At 53.3% G+C, this 11,057-nt stretch overlaps 1 long non-coding RNA gene across 1 annotated transcript; it reads right to left on the bottom strand.

The window, feature by feature from the left end:
- Window positions 1-5,680: 5,680 nt before the first annotated feature.
- LOC130606522 (uncharacterized) lies at window positions 5,681-7,008 on the bottom strand. The gene is made up of 3 exons (XR_008973994.1): window positions 6,632-7,008; window positions 6,395-6,479; window positions 5,681-5,818 (listed from the first exon to the last, which is right to left on the bottom strand). It is a non-coding gene; the product is annotated as an uncharacterized LOC130606522 (long non-coding RNA).
- Between the last annotated feature and the right edge of the window lie 4,049 nt (window positions 7,009-11,057).

The following is an 11,057-nucleotide window of genomic DNA, read 5'->3' as shown; positions in this document are numbered from 1 at the left end:
GAAGGTGGCAGGGGGACACGGGTGGGATACAGAGACAGGTGGCACAGGGAGATGAGGACACGGGTGGCCTAGCGATGGCCATAGTGCTGCCCTTGGCGCTGCCCTGCGTGGTGCTGCAGGGATCGCTGCTGGGAGCAGGGGCTCCTGGTGTGCAATGCGACCCTACCAGCCCGCATCGCTCCTGTCTTCGTGTGGCCCGCACGGCAAAACGGCCTCTACAGTGGCCCAACCGCAGACACCATCCGTGCTGAGAGACCCCGTCGCGCTGCTACTGCTTCTGGTGAGCTTGGGAGGAGGATGGGATCGGATCTTCCTGCCACTAACAGTGCTGTGACCATTGTGCCCCAGCAGAGCTCCACCGCAGACCGTGCGCCACCGGCACCCGCTCCCGCAGGACCTGAGCCCTGAGGCCATTTTCGCCCGGGTACGCCAGGACAGTCAGATGCCCAGGGGCTCCCCGTGGGCCCAACGCCCTGCAGCGCTCCGCAGCCCACGGCCCAGCGCTCTTTGGGGGACACATCCAGGGGAAAGGAAAGGGCAAAATCCCTTTGCTGTGCTGGCACCTTTCCAGCTGGAGGCAGCAGCACGTGTGGGAGCCCTGCGTTCCCACTTTGACACGGGTCTCCTCAGCACCTGCTGAGCTGTACTAAAACACTGCTCACATCCTGGGCTGGGCTTGCAGATGTGAGAGTGGGATGTAGTCGTGGCTAATGGAGCTCTGCAGCTGTGCAGGGAAAGGTTTTACCCAGGGTGGGTCAGTAGGGAAGGGTTTGCTCTGAGGTCACTTGCCTCAGAGCCTGGAGGCCGCTTGCTCCCAGAGTGAATTCAGTTTGGGGTGCTCAGACTTTGCCCTCCATGGACATTGCGGAGGGGTGTTGAGCAGCGTTGAAGTAAGAGAGGTTCCGGGCTCGGCAGCCAGCACCAGGGAGATGGGATTTACTCTGTGGTGAGCAGGAGGAAGGGAGGCTGTGCTCCCCTGAACCAAATGAGTTACTCCTGGTCTCTTTGCACATTCCAATAGAAGAGGATGTGCGTGAGGGAGACCCTGGAGTCCGGCGCTGGATCCTACCGGGAGGTGCCACATCGGACGGGAAGGTAACGTAGCGCTCAGCCAGCCAGTGCCTGCTTGTCAATGCCAGCCAGGAAGAAAGCAGTCACCTTCCCAGCTGACCCGGTGCCCAAGGCCTGCTCTCCACCAGAGCCGGGCTATTCCAGGCCCGTGAGACATGGCTGCTGGGTCACCCAGCGGTGGGGAAGCCCCTTTGTTGTGTCCATCAGCATCCCCGCTGCCTCGTTCCACTGCCGTGCTGGCGGCAGCGCTGAGCGGCACCATCCCCGCCCTGCCCCAGGCCGGGTTGGAGCTTGAAGGGCTCAGACGGCTGCAGCGGTGACGTTGCCGTGTGGCACTGGCATGTCCTGTCCCAGCCTGGCGCTGACCCTGACTGGCTCTCTCCCACTCGCACAGGGAACGGGAATCGCGGCGACGGGAAGAGAGCACCCCGGGGACAGCGAACAAGGCCGTGCAGACCAAGGAAGGTGAGTGTAGGTGGGGCCCAGCTCTGTGCCGGATTGGATGGGCCACCGATGCGGGCCTGCTCCGATGCCAGGCGGAGCTCATGCCAACACTTCCTCAGCTGAAAGAGAGAGGAAACCGCGCGTGCCCATTGCGGAGAGGGCCCCGTGGCACAGCGCGAGATGTGGCCACGTGCGGCACCTTGTGTGGTTTGTGGTTCGGGAGGGCGGCGTGCAAGGAGCGTCCGTGGTGGTGGGAAGGGGCCGCTGGCCCGTGGAGCCCCAGCAGGCTCTTGTGAGAGCTTCCCCACGGATCTCTTGTGGCCAAGCTGCTGCCCCGGGGCATCGCAGCCCTGTGCTCAGCTTAAGGCCGTGTCCCTGGCTCTGCCCTCCGGGATGGGCATCCAGAGAGCAGTGAGAAGGGACAACCCCCTTGGTGCAGGCCAAACGCCTCTGCTGGGAGCTGCTCCTGACTTGTCTCCTCCTGTAGCTGTCGAGAGGACTGAGGAAGAGCGGCAGCAGTCCCCGAGCCCACCACCTTCGCTGGGGAAAGGAAGGCCACGCAGGAGGAGCATCTGCCTGCTGGTGCCTGGCGAGATCCACCCACTGGTGCTGGTAGGTCGCTGTCTCGCAGCCTCTTTTGCCCTCCTCTGGGCTAGAATGTGCTCAGTGCAGTTCCTGCAGGGCGGGGGGCAGGCTGACGTGCCTGCCTTGGGGCAGGAGGTCTCGGCCTTGGCTGGGTGGGAAGTGAGGCTCTCCCCTGCCCCAGTGTGTGGTGACCGTGCGTGACTGCTGCCGCTGCTGGAGCAGGTACTGGCCTGGGCAAGGTTGCCGTGGCCTCAGCCCCAAGCCGATGCCAAAATGAATGGGGTCCAGAGCTCTGCGCGGGCTGTGGCAGAACCACGGCTTCATGGCTCTGGCGCAGGCCTGCTTCCACACCTCCTTCAGAGCGGCTCTGCCGGCTGCCCTGAGAAGGAACTAAGCTACTGCTCTCTCTTGGCAGTTCCCGGAGCTTAACCCACAATACTCCGGCACCGGGATGACCCTGGAGGAGGAGGGGGAGGCAGCGTGGCAGCTGTCTCGATGGCTCTTGGGACTTAAGGCTGGTAAGGGCAGACTGGGAACGCGAAGGGCACGGCAAGGGGGAGAAAGCCATGGCCTGGGCTGGCAGGGCAGCGGGAAGCTGCTGGGCCAGTGCCGCCTGGTCCTCGGCTCTGATGCTCTTAGAGACTCGTGAAGAGCCCGGAGGGAGACCTCGTGTCCTGCAGTCCCCAGGGTGATGGGCGAGGTTGCCCAGGGCCGGAGCTGCGAGCTGTTCATACTGGGAGGGTTTCATAAGGGGTAGTCCCATGCGGCAGAGCCCTGCCGTGCAAAGGGAAGGTGCTTCCATCACTCGCTGCCCCAGTCCCCAGCCCTGGGGGGTGGAGGGGAATCTGAAATGCCGCTCCTTGCCCTCTCTGGATGCACTGGATGCATCGGCTCCTGCGGGTGCTGCAAGCTCCCTAAAGCCAGGCTCTTCCTGCTCTGCCGACCCCGGCTCACGGCGGTGTGTTGCTTTCCAGGGACTCCTGCGCCCTTCTCTGGCCAGCACCCCTCAGGCCTTGGACGAGACGCTGCTTCCTCTGGTAAGGATGGAGTTGGTGCTTCAGGCTTGAGGAGCTGATGGGTCGTGTTGCTCCCTTGGGCTGGGGGATGGCGGAAGGGTCAGGCTGTGCCCTAGGAGCCAGCCCGGGTGGTAGCTACTGGGCTCCAGGGATGCAAAACCTTCCATTCCCCCAGGGATAGGGATGGTGGCAGGCCCGGTGCCAGCCCAGAGTGCGGCTGCAGAGACCTGAGCAACATTTGTGCTTCTCTAGGTTCGTCCACCCGCGCAAGATGGAAGGACAGAGCCTGCAAGCGGCACAAGGCATGGATCCATCATTTCTGCAATAAGTAACGGCCAGTGCCGCTGGCCCCCAGCCGTGGGGCTCCGGTCCAGAGCAGCCCTGAGGCGGCCCCGGAGTGACAGGGCCAGGCCCCGTTTCTGCTGCTAGCAAGAAGCCGTGCTGGGTGGCAGCGCCTGGCGTGGGACAGGGGAGCCCTTCCTGCTGGAAGAGTGCCCCAGCCAGGGCTCATGAGCCTCTGGGCATCTGTGCAGCGTTTCCATCCTGGCTCTATTTTGCCACGTTCCCTAAGGTGTAACCTTTTGCTCCAGCCCTGGCAGTCTCTCCCCTCCCTTCTTATGCCCTTTCCCATGTTGGGGTGCTCTGGAGCCACTGAGGAGTCCAGAGCTGACTGGGCTCCTCCCCCTCCCCAAATCCCAAATGTTTTTCATTTGTGGCTCATCCCCACCCGTTTGGGATTTACCAGCTCCCAGGAGCTGCGGTGCTGTCTCCCCTGACGCCGTTCAGCGGGAGCGGGGCAGAGGCTGCTGGAGCCAGGGGTCCCCTGAGAGCTGCTCTCCCCTGCCCCGGGGGTCCTCACCACCCCCAGGACGGCTTTGCTGCTGGGTCTTGTACTCGCTGAGCCTTGTGTGTGTCGGGTGCAGTCGAAATTACCCAAAACCCCACAAATACTGAAACGTTCTTTAATGAAATCACACTTTGTTTTTATATTGGAGCTGTTACAGCACCTCCTGCCTTCTAAACTGCAATGTACATGGCTGTGACTAAACCTGTTCTCTTTGGGTTTTTTTCTTCCCGAAGGAGGAGGACCACAGAGATGCCGAGTGGCCTTTTGGACAACCAGCGTCAAAACAGCGCCATCACTGATCATTTTTGAAGACTGTTCTTGTTCTCTGTTTGTTCTACAGTTGTTCTAATATTCTTGTTTAATATACTGTTCTTGTTCTTATACTCTAGTTGTTTTGGTTTTTTATTGTAGCTTTGTGTTGTTATACTGTTGTTCTGTTGTTGTAACAATAGTAAACTAGTATTTTTACCATAATTTTACTATCATTTTCTCATTTTTTTACTGTCAATATATAATTTCCACCCCTCCTACTACATCCCCCACCCCCTGTTTTTATGTCCCCCACTTAAAATAAACAGACTATGTTCACATCTGCCTTCCCTGTGTTTGATTTCTGGGCCAGGGCACAGGTGCCGCTTTCCAGCACCCTCTGCTTGAGCCATCCCTAAGTGTCCCCTCCGCCTGAAGATGCTCCCCATGGTGCTGCTGTACCCAGTCTGCAGAAGGTCAAGGACAGAGAAGTGCCTTGGCAACGGCAACCACAGGAGTCCTTACGCCTTGAGCAGAGGTGGATGGGCTGAACAAAGCACCTATGGTGCTCGCCAAGCAAAGGGATGGCAGTGGCATCCTCTGTATGGGTGGGAGAGGGCAGGTGGGGAAGCTGGCTGGGGGCAAGGTACAAGCAGGATGGGGCAGCCGCAGGCTGCACATGCCAGAGCTCCTGCCCTTGCCTGACCTTTTCCTTTCAGTCACCTGAAATAGTTCAGGGGATGGTTCCCCTGATGGTGCACCTGGGCTGTCCCCATGGCGATGGCTGTGTCCCCCTTCTTCTCCCATCCCTGCCATCATTAGGTGTGTGCTTGTGGCTTCTGCAGCCTATTGGCTCATTTTGCCACGTCAGGTGATGCCACCTTGGGCCGGCACTGCCACCCCTGCTTTCACCTGCTCCTTTGGTCCCCAGATAAATCTGGGCTGGGGACGTCCACTCTGGCCAACAGCCTCTTCCTAACAGACCTGTGCAGAGGCCACAAGCTGCTGAACGCTGAAGGTGAGGAGGGATTGTACAGCAAAGTGACATTTCAGATGGATAATGCAGGAAAGAGCCTGTGCCCATCCTGCAGCCCCACAGGCTGGCTCTGCTCTTCCTGGCCAGAATGCATGGCTGCACAGCCCCCTCATGTTCTGCCTCTGCTGACACCCGCTGATGATTCTGTGGCCCTAAACCTACAGGGAATACCACTTGGGGTTCATTCTCTCTTGCCCTCTGTGAACTGCTGCTCAGGGTCCTGCTGGGGCTGGAAGGAGGCAGAGGAGCATCAGGTACCTGGTTTCTACGTGGCTGTGCAGTCCCTGTGATGCAGACATCCATGCAGTAGGTCATCATCTCTTTCAGTTTCTGTTCTTACTCCAGGGGCTATTCTCTGGGCACTTCACCTGAAAGATCACAGTACATCATTTCTTAACAGGAGCCGGGAGCTGGAAGCTAAATCCATTCTAACATGGGAAAGAAGTGATTCAAAAAACTTCCTTTTTTTGACCAAATGAACCCTTGCATGCACTCCCAGGGTCTTTTGAAGCAGTTCCATGGTTAGGGTGATGACATTACTGCTTTCAAGGGATGTAGTGACAGATGAGCCTGAAAGAACACAAGTTTCAAGAAAAGAACCAAGTGCTGTACCTTAGGTCATTGTATTTGAGAGCTGTGAACAACAGCAGCAATGTCAGAGAAGGCAGGTTCCAGATTTCTTTATGCTGTTTGGAAACAGAGAGGAAAAGCCCCTCACCTAAGTGCTGTGGCCCTCACCTAGAGCTCTTCTGCCCCAGAGGCAGTGTGTTCGCTCACTCCTTCTGGCTGTGCTTCCCTCCCAGGTCAGCTTGCTGCCCAGGGCCTGGCCAGCAGTGCCCATGGTTACATTAACACCCCTGTGAAGTACTGCCCTGCCCAAGTCTAGTCTCATACCTGTGCAGCATACATATTACATATTTGCTGACAGCTACCCATCCCTTTGAAAGGGAAAACCAGGGCTGTTGCCACAGATGTGGCAGGTTTGAAGGCAGTTGATGCAGAAAATGCCATGCTGTACACCATGCTTCCCACCCTGTTTCCTTCTTCTCCCTTTTCCCAGTTCAGGTCCCCTCCCTCACCCATCACACCTCCTGTGCTGTCCTTAATCATTTCATCCACCACAGTCACCCCTCACCCCTCCTGTACCTGCTCACTTCTGAGCTCCCCACACAGGGAAGGAAGAGGATTTTACATGCAAGTGGTCTGGTGCATCTGCTTCTTCATGGGCATCCTGCTGGGAAAACCACTGGATGTTTGCCATCACAGTGCTACTGTGGCACCCAAAGTGCCTTCAGCCTCTGCCTTGCTTCTCTTCCTCCAAGTTCTGTTAAGGGTCCGGAAGAAGCCTGATACTTGTTGAGCTGCTGGAGGAAACAAGCCCACCCTGACCTTCCATGGAGGGGGCGGCTACTGCCCATCTCTCCCCAGCCTATGATGGGGGGAAAGCAGGACACATGCCACAGTACTGTTGACCTTGTCCATTGAGTCCCAGACTGCTCCTGGTCCTCCAGCAGCAGCAAGATGATGTTTTACAGCCATCTTCATCCTTTTCTCACAGCTGCACGTTGCTGCCTAGCTCCTCTGATGCTGCAGCCACCTTATCTACCCCACCGTAAAGCATTTCCAGCAGCCACAGGGCATGCTAGCTTATCAAACTGCATCTCTTTAAAGATACTTTGTGCTCAGCCATACCCCATCTGTGCTACATGGCCTGCTTTAAAACTCTCTGCTCATTTCCTCCCTCCTCCCACCAGTCTCTAATCTGCCTGGAGCACTTCTGAGCCCCGATGCTGGGAACTGCATTTGGGCCACATCTCCAGCTCTAAGGGTGGTGTTAGCCACAGCCCTTTCATGCAGCAGAGCACACCAGCCCGGTTTGCCTGCCTTGTACTCGAGCATGGAGGCTGCTGCTGGCATTGCAGACCAGGGTTGATGAAAGCAATCTGGGCATCAGCCATGCCAGCAAAGACATCTGCCTGTCGCAGTTAATGAGCATAACAATGTGGCAGCTTCAGCCTTTGATATAAGCTATTTCCTTGCTGCTACTTACTGTAGTTGGAACAGTACTGGCTTTCCAACTACAAATTTCCTCTATAATACCTGTACTTGCTGACTATGCACCATATATCCTCCAGCCCCACAGGGAAGTGACAACAGAACAGCTCAAAACAGTTAATCCACAAATGGAAATCTTGGGGCACTAGAATGAAGTGCCCCACAGGGTCAGCATGGGAAACATTACAGAGTTGTTGAAATGCATGTGATAGCTGTATCTCCTTTGGCTTCATGGTCCTTGACTCTGAGCGTCTTCTGACTTGTAAATACCTAAAATATTCTTCCAGGGAATGCAAATCCATATTCTGCTCATTTAAACCTACAGACAACTAACTTCCTTGGTGACAACTTACAAATAGTTCCCTAAAAGTGTCCTGTCACCTTCTAGTGTCTGCAGACCACACTCTGAAACCACTGTCTAGGCACCAGCCAAACAACACAGGAAACAGCCATTCCCATCACAGAAAACACTCCTCATCCGAACATTAGATCTAACTGCTTTGTGTCAATACCTTGGCACAGGACCCAGCATGATGGAAGCTCAGCAGAAAAATGGATGAAACCATTCATGTCTGTCAGTTGATCGTTTATGTCCCAGTTTTCTTTGATGTATTATTTAATGCTCTGACATTAATGGTCTTTCAGTGCAAGCAGAGCGCATGTGACCAACTTAATCCCAGCACACACTGCTTGGTCCTCGTTCTGCCTTTTAAAGTCTCTTTTCAAAGAGAGCAAAAGAAACCAGACACAAATTGTGCCTGAACTTAAAAATCATCCATTGCTTAAGGTGGTGCATGAGCGTTGTCACCCTTGTAGCTGTCAGCAAATACACTCCTATTAACTACCCTTGGAAAGCAAATGGCTTAGGGTTCCTGTTAGCCTATTCTCCTTCATGGTGTGCTGTCAGTGCTCATGACAGGCATCACTTACGTGTCCAGGCAAGAGGTGTTCAGCAAGGAAGACATCTTCTGCTTTCAGAAATAGCACAGAGGGCCTTCAAAAATGCTCTTTCCTGTAGGATCCCCTTCTGGGCTTCTGCATCTCACTGGTTATAATGAATGCCTATTCCAAACAGATTATCATGAAAATGGTCATTACTCTGAAGAGAGATGAAGGTTGAGTCATATCAACCTGTTCTCCTACTGTTAATCCAGGAAGAAAACTACTTACTTGTTCTGCAACTCCTGTCATGTTCATGGTTTCTGCCAGTTGACATGGGGCACCTTGTCCAATTTCCAGTGAGCTCCAATGAAGTTGTCTACTCTGAAATACAAAACGGTAATGCGTTTGTGTCTGTGGCCTCCTGGGTAGGCCTCGTAGGATGGCAAATAAAAACTGCCGCGGAGATAAAATTTGCTATTCTTTTATAACCAAAGAATTTCAGAGCAATTTCTTCTTCCCCAAGCTCAGAGTTTTCAAATCCAGGAAGGATCATAGACAAGGCACTCTATTAAATAAACTAAACAGCTTCCATGGTGTCAGCCCAGCCAGCAGCTAAGCACCACACAGCCACCCGCTACTCCCTGTGGATGCCCAAACCAGTGCAAATGTGCTAAAGCATTTATAGTTGGCATTCCTACATGAAGCCAAGCTTGCTGCATATAGAGCATATGAAGTGTTTTTCTCTTGTAGGAAGCAAACTGAGCCTCCCACTGTTCATGTTCTACATTAAAAGCATTAAGTGTTTCTTTTTCTCATTGTAAAATAGAAATTTGTTGACTTCACAGTCCCAGTCATGATGAAGTAATGGTTTTTGTTGTCTGCACTGACTGCTAGGAAAACAAAAAATGAACATTTTTAGCAAGTGATAATAAAGCTATTTCATAGTATTATATCTATAAATAAATATTCATTCATCACCATTATACACCAGAGTCCTCTACTGTTAATGCTAAACTTAGACCAGAGATTGCAAAAAGAGACTTAGCTAACATGGTATAAAAGCTGCCTTACAACAGGCTACTTACAGTGTAACCCAAAGATAAGCAAGGAACATCCCGATTACCTGAAGGTGCAGATACCGCCTGGGACAAACATGATTATCTCCTTTATATGCCAAGTTATAATGATGTTAACGGTGGGTTTCTGACACCTGTCTTCAGTCAGAACAAAACCTCAGCTCCATGAGCGCTCCCAGTAAATGGAACAGCACCTGGGCCACAACAAACCATGGAACCTGGCCCACAACAAACTGGCAGCCATCATGCAGCACTGGAATAGCAAACCATGAGGACAGAGACGCTGTGATCCACACATCTTTCTGATTTCCTTGCACAGTAGCCTCTATCACAATAGGAGGGAGCAGAAGCCACAGTCCATCAGAGCTCCAACAAGCAGGGCTGGACCACTGCATTCTGCTAATGTTTCAGCAAGATAGAATCTCTCTGTCCCTTGAAAGGAAAAAATGCTGGCTTCAACTTTAAATGAGGAAATTGAGGCATTATTTCACTATGTTGATGCTGTGGGAGTATGGAGAGGGCTATAGTACAGAAAGCCCTGCAAGACAGACAAGGCTGAGATCTTCCCTGACAGAAAAAGGAGGCAGGAAGCCCATCAAACCTGTCTATTAGCAAACGTACCAGGAACACAGGAAAACCTCACAAGAAGGGCTTTCTTTGCCTGAGAAACAACCTCAAGCAGGACATCAGGCAGAGCTTACAAAGGAAGGAAAAATGGCTGTACAAATCAGAGTTAAATCTTAGAGATCAAGAAGTATAAAGATCAAACAGGTCTCAGCAAATTCTTCCCTTAGGCATGAAAAGCTACCCACAAATTACAAGCAAAGAAGTGAGATCACCTGGTACTGCTGCTGCTAAAACCAGCAAACTTGTCCAGGTATGGCCTGAAAACCACCCTATTGCTTTGTCACAGCTTTCAATATGGACGAAGAACCCAAAAAGTTCAGAATTTTAAAGGAATTGGCACATGAAATCTCACACCCGCAACAAGGCTTTTAAATAAGGCAGACAAAATAGGGTCGGGGCAAAGACCACCAAAGAGGGCCCTTGCTCTTCTTACAGGCGCTGGTTCTCAGTAGTGCCCCCAAACTACCCTGATGGAGAGCTGCCAGCAAGGAAGTGAGAAAACAGCACAAGTCACCTGCACTGCGCCACATGGTGACAGTGCTCACAGGGCTGAGACAGGCTGAGAACTGCTGGGGCAGGGGAAAACACCAAGTGAGCATCACTGCTCCGAGGCAGAGGTGATAAAACCTGCAACTGGATGGAAGAAAGGGGCCATAAAGAGCTGCAAGAGCCTAGAGGGTAGCTTGTAAGGAGCCAAGGTGGAGAAAAGCATGAGGATCCTGACCCAGTGCTGTCCAGGAATCAGGCAGAAACCCAGGAGCCACACCAGGAGATGCTCAAGGTCTCTGCAGGTAACACTTTATTGTAGCTTTGCCTACTGGTAGCTGGTGTTGAGTTGCTCTGACATATCCTGGTGAGCCTGATGATCACAACCAGCTGTTTTGTGCCTGGTAACATGATTTGTCCCTCCCTTGAAGCCTCACCAGGCTCATGGGAGACACATCTGCCCTTGTCTGGTGACCACAGCACCAAGCTGCGGATGGGAAGCATCACACCAGAGAGATGTTATGAGTTGAGCTCCCTCCAGGCTTCATTTTGCCTGCTCATGGTTAATACTGCTAGTGATTGCCTTGATACAGACAATAGCGATGTGTGAACAATATCTGAGGATGATGCAAAGTGAAGTGTTTTCTGTACAGTGGTGAAACTATCACAACCCAGGAGCTTGG

Source organism: Pezoporus wallicus, unplaced genomic scaffold, assembly GCF_028554395.1.
Source record: "Pezoporus wallicus isolate ANWC-B61680 ecotype Strahan unplaced genomic scaffold, APGP_CSIRO_Pwel_v1 contig_7073, whole genome shotgun sequence".
Taxonomy (NCBI): Eukaryota; Metazoa; Chordata; class Aves; order Psittaciformes; family Psittacidae; genus Pezoporus; species Pezoporus wallicus.
Note: the sequence above shows the minus strand (reverse complement) of the source record. Positions and strands in the feature narration are given on the sequence as shown.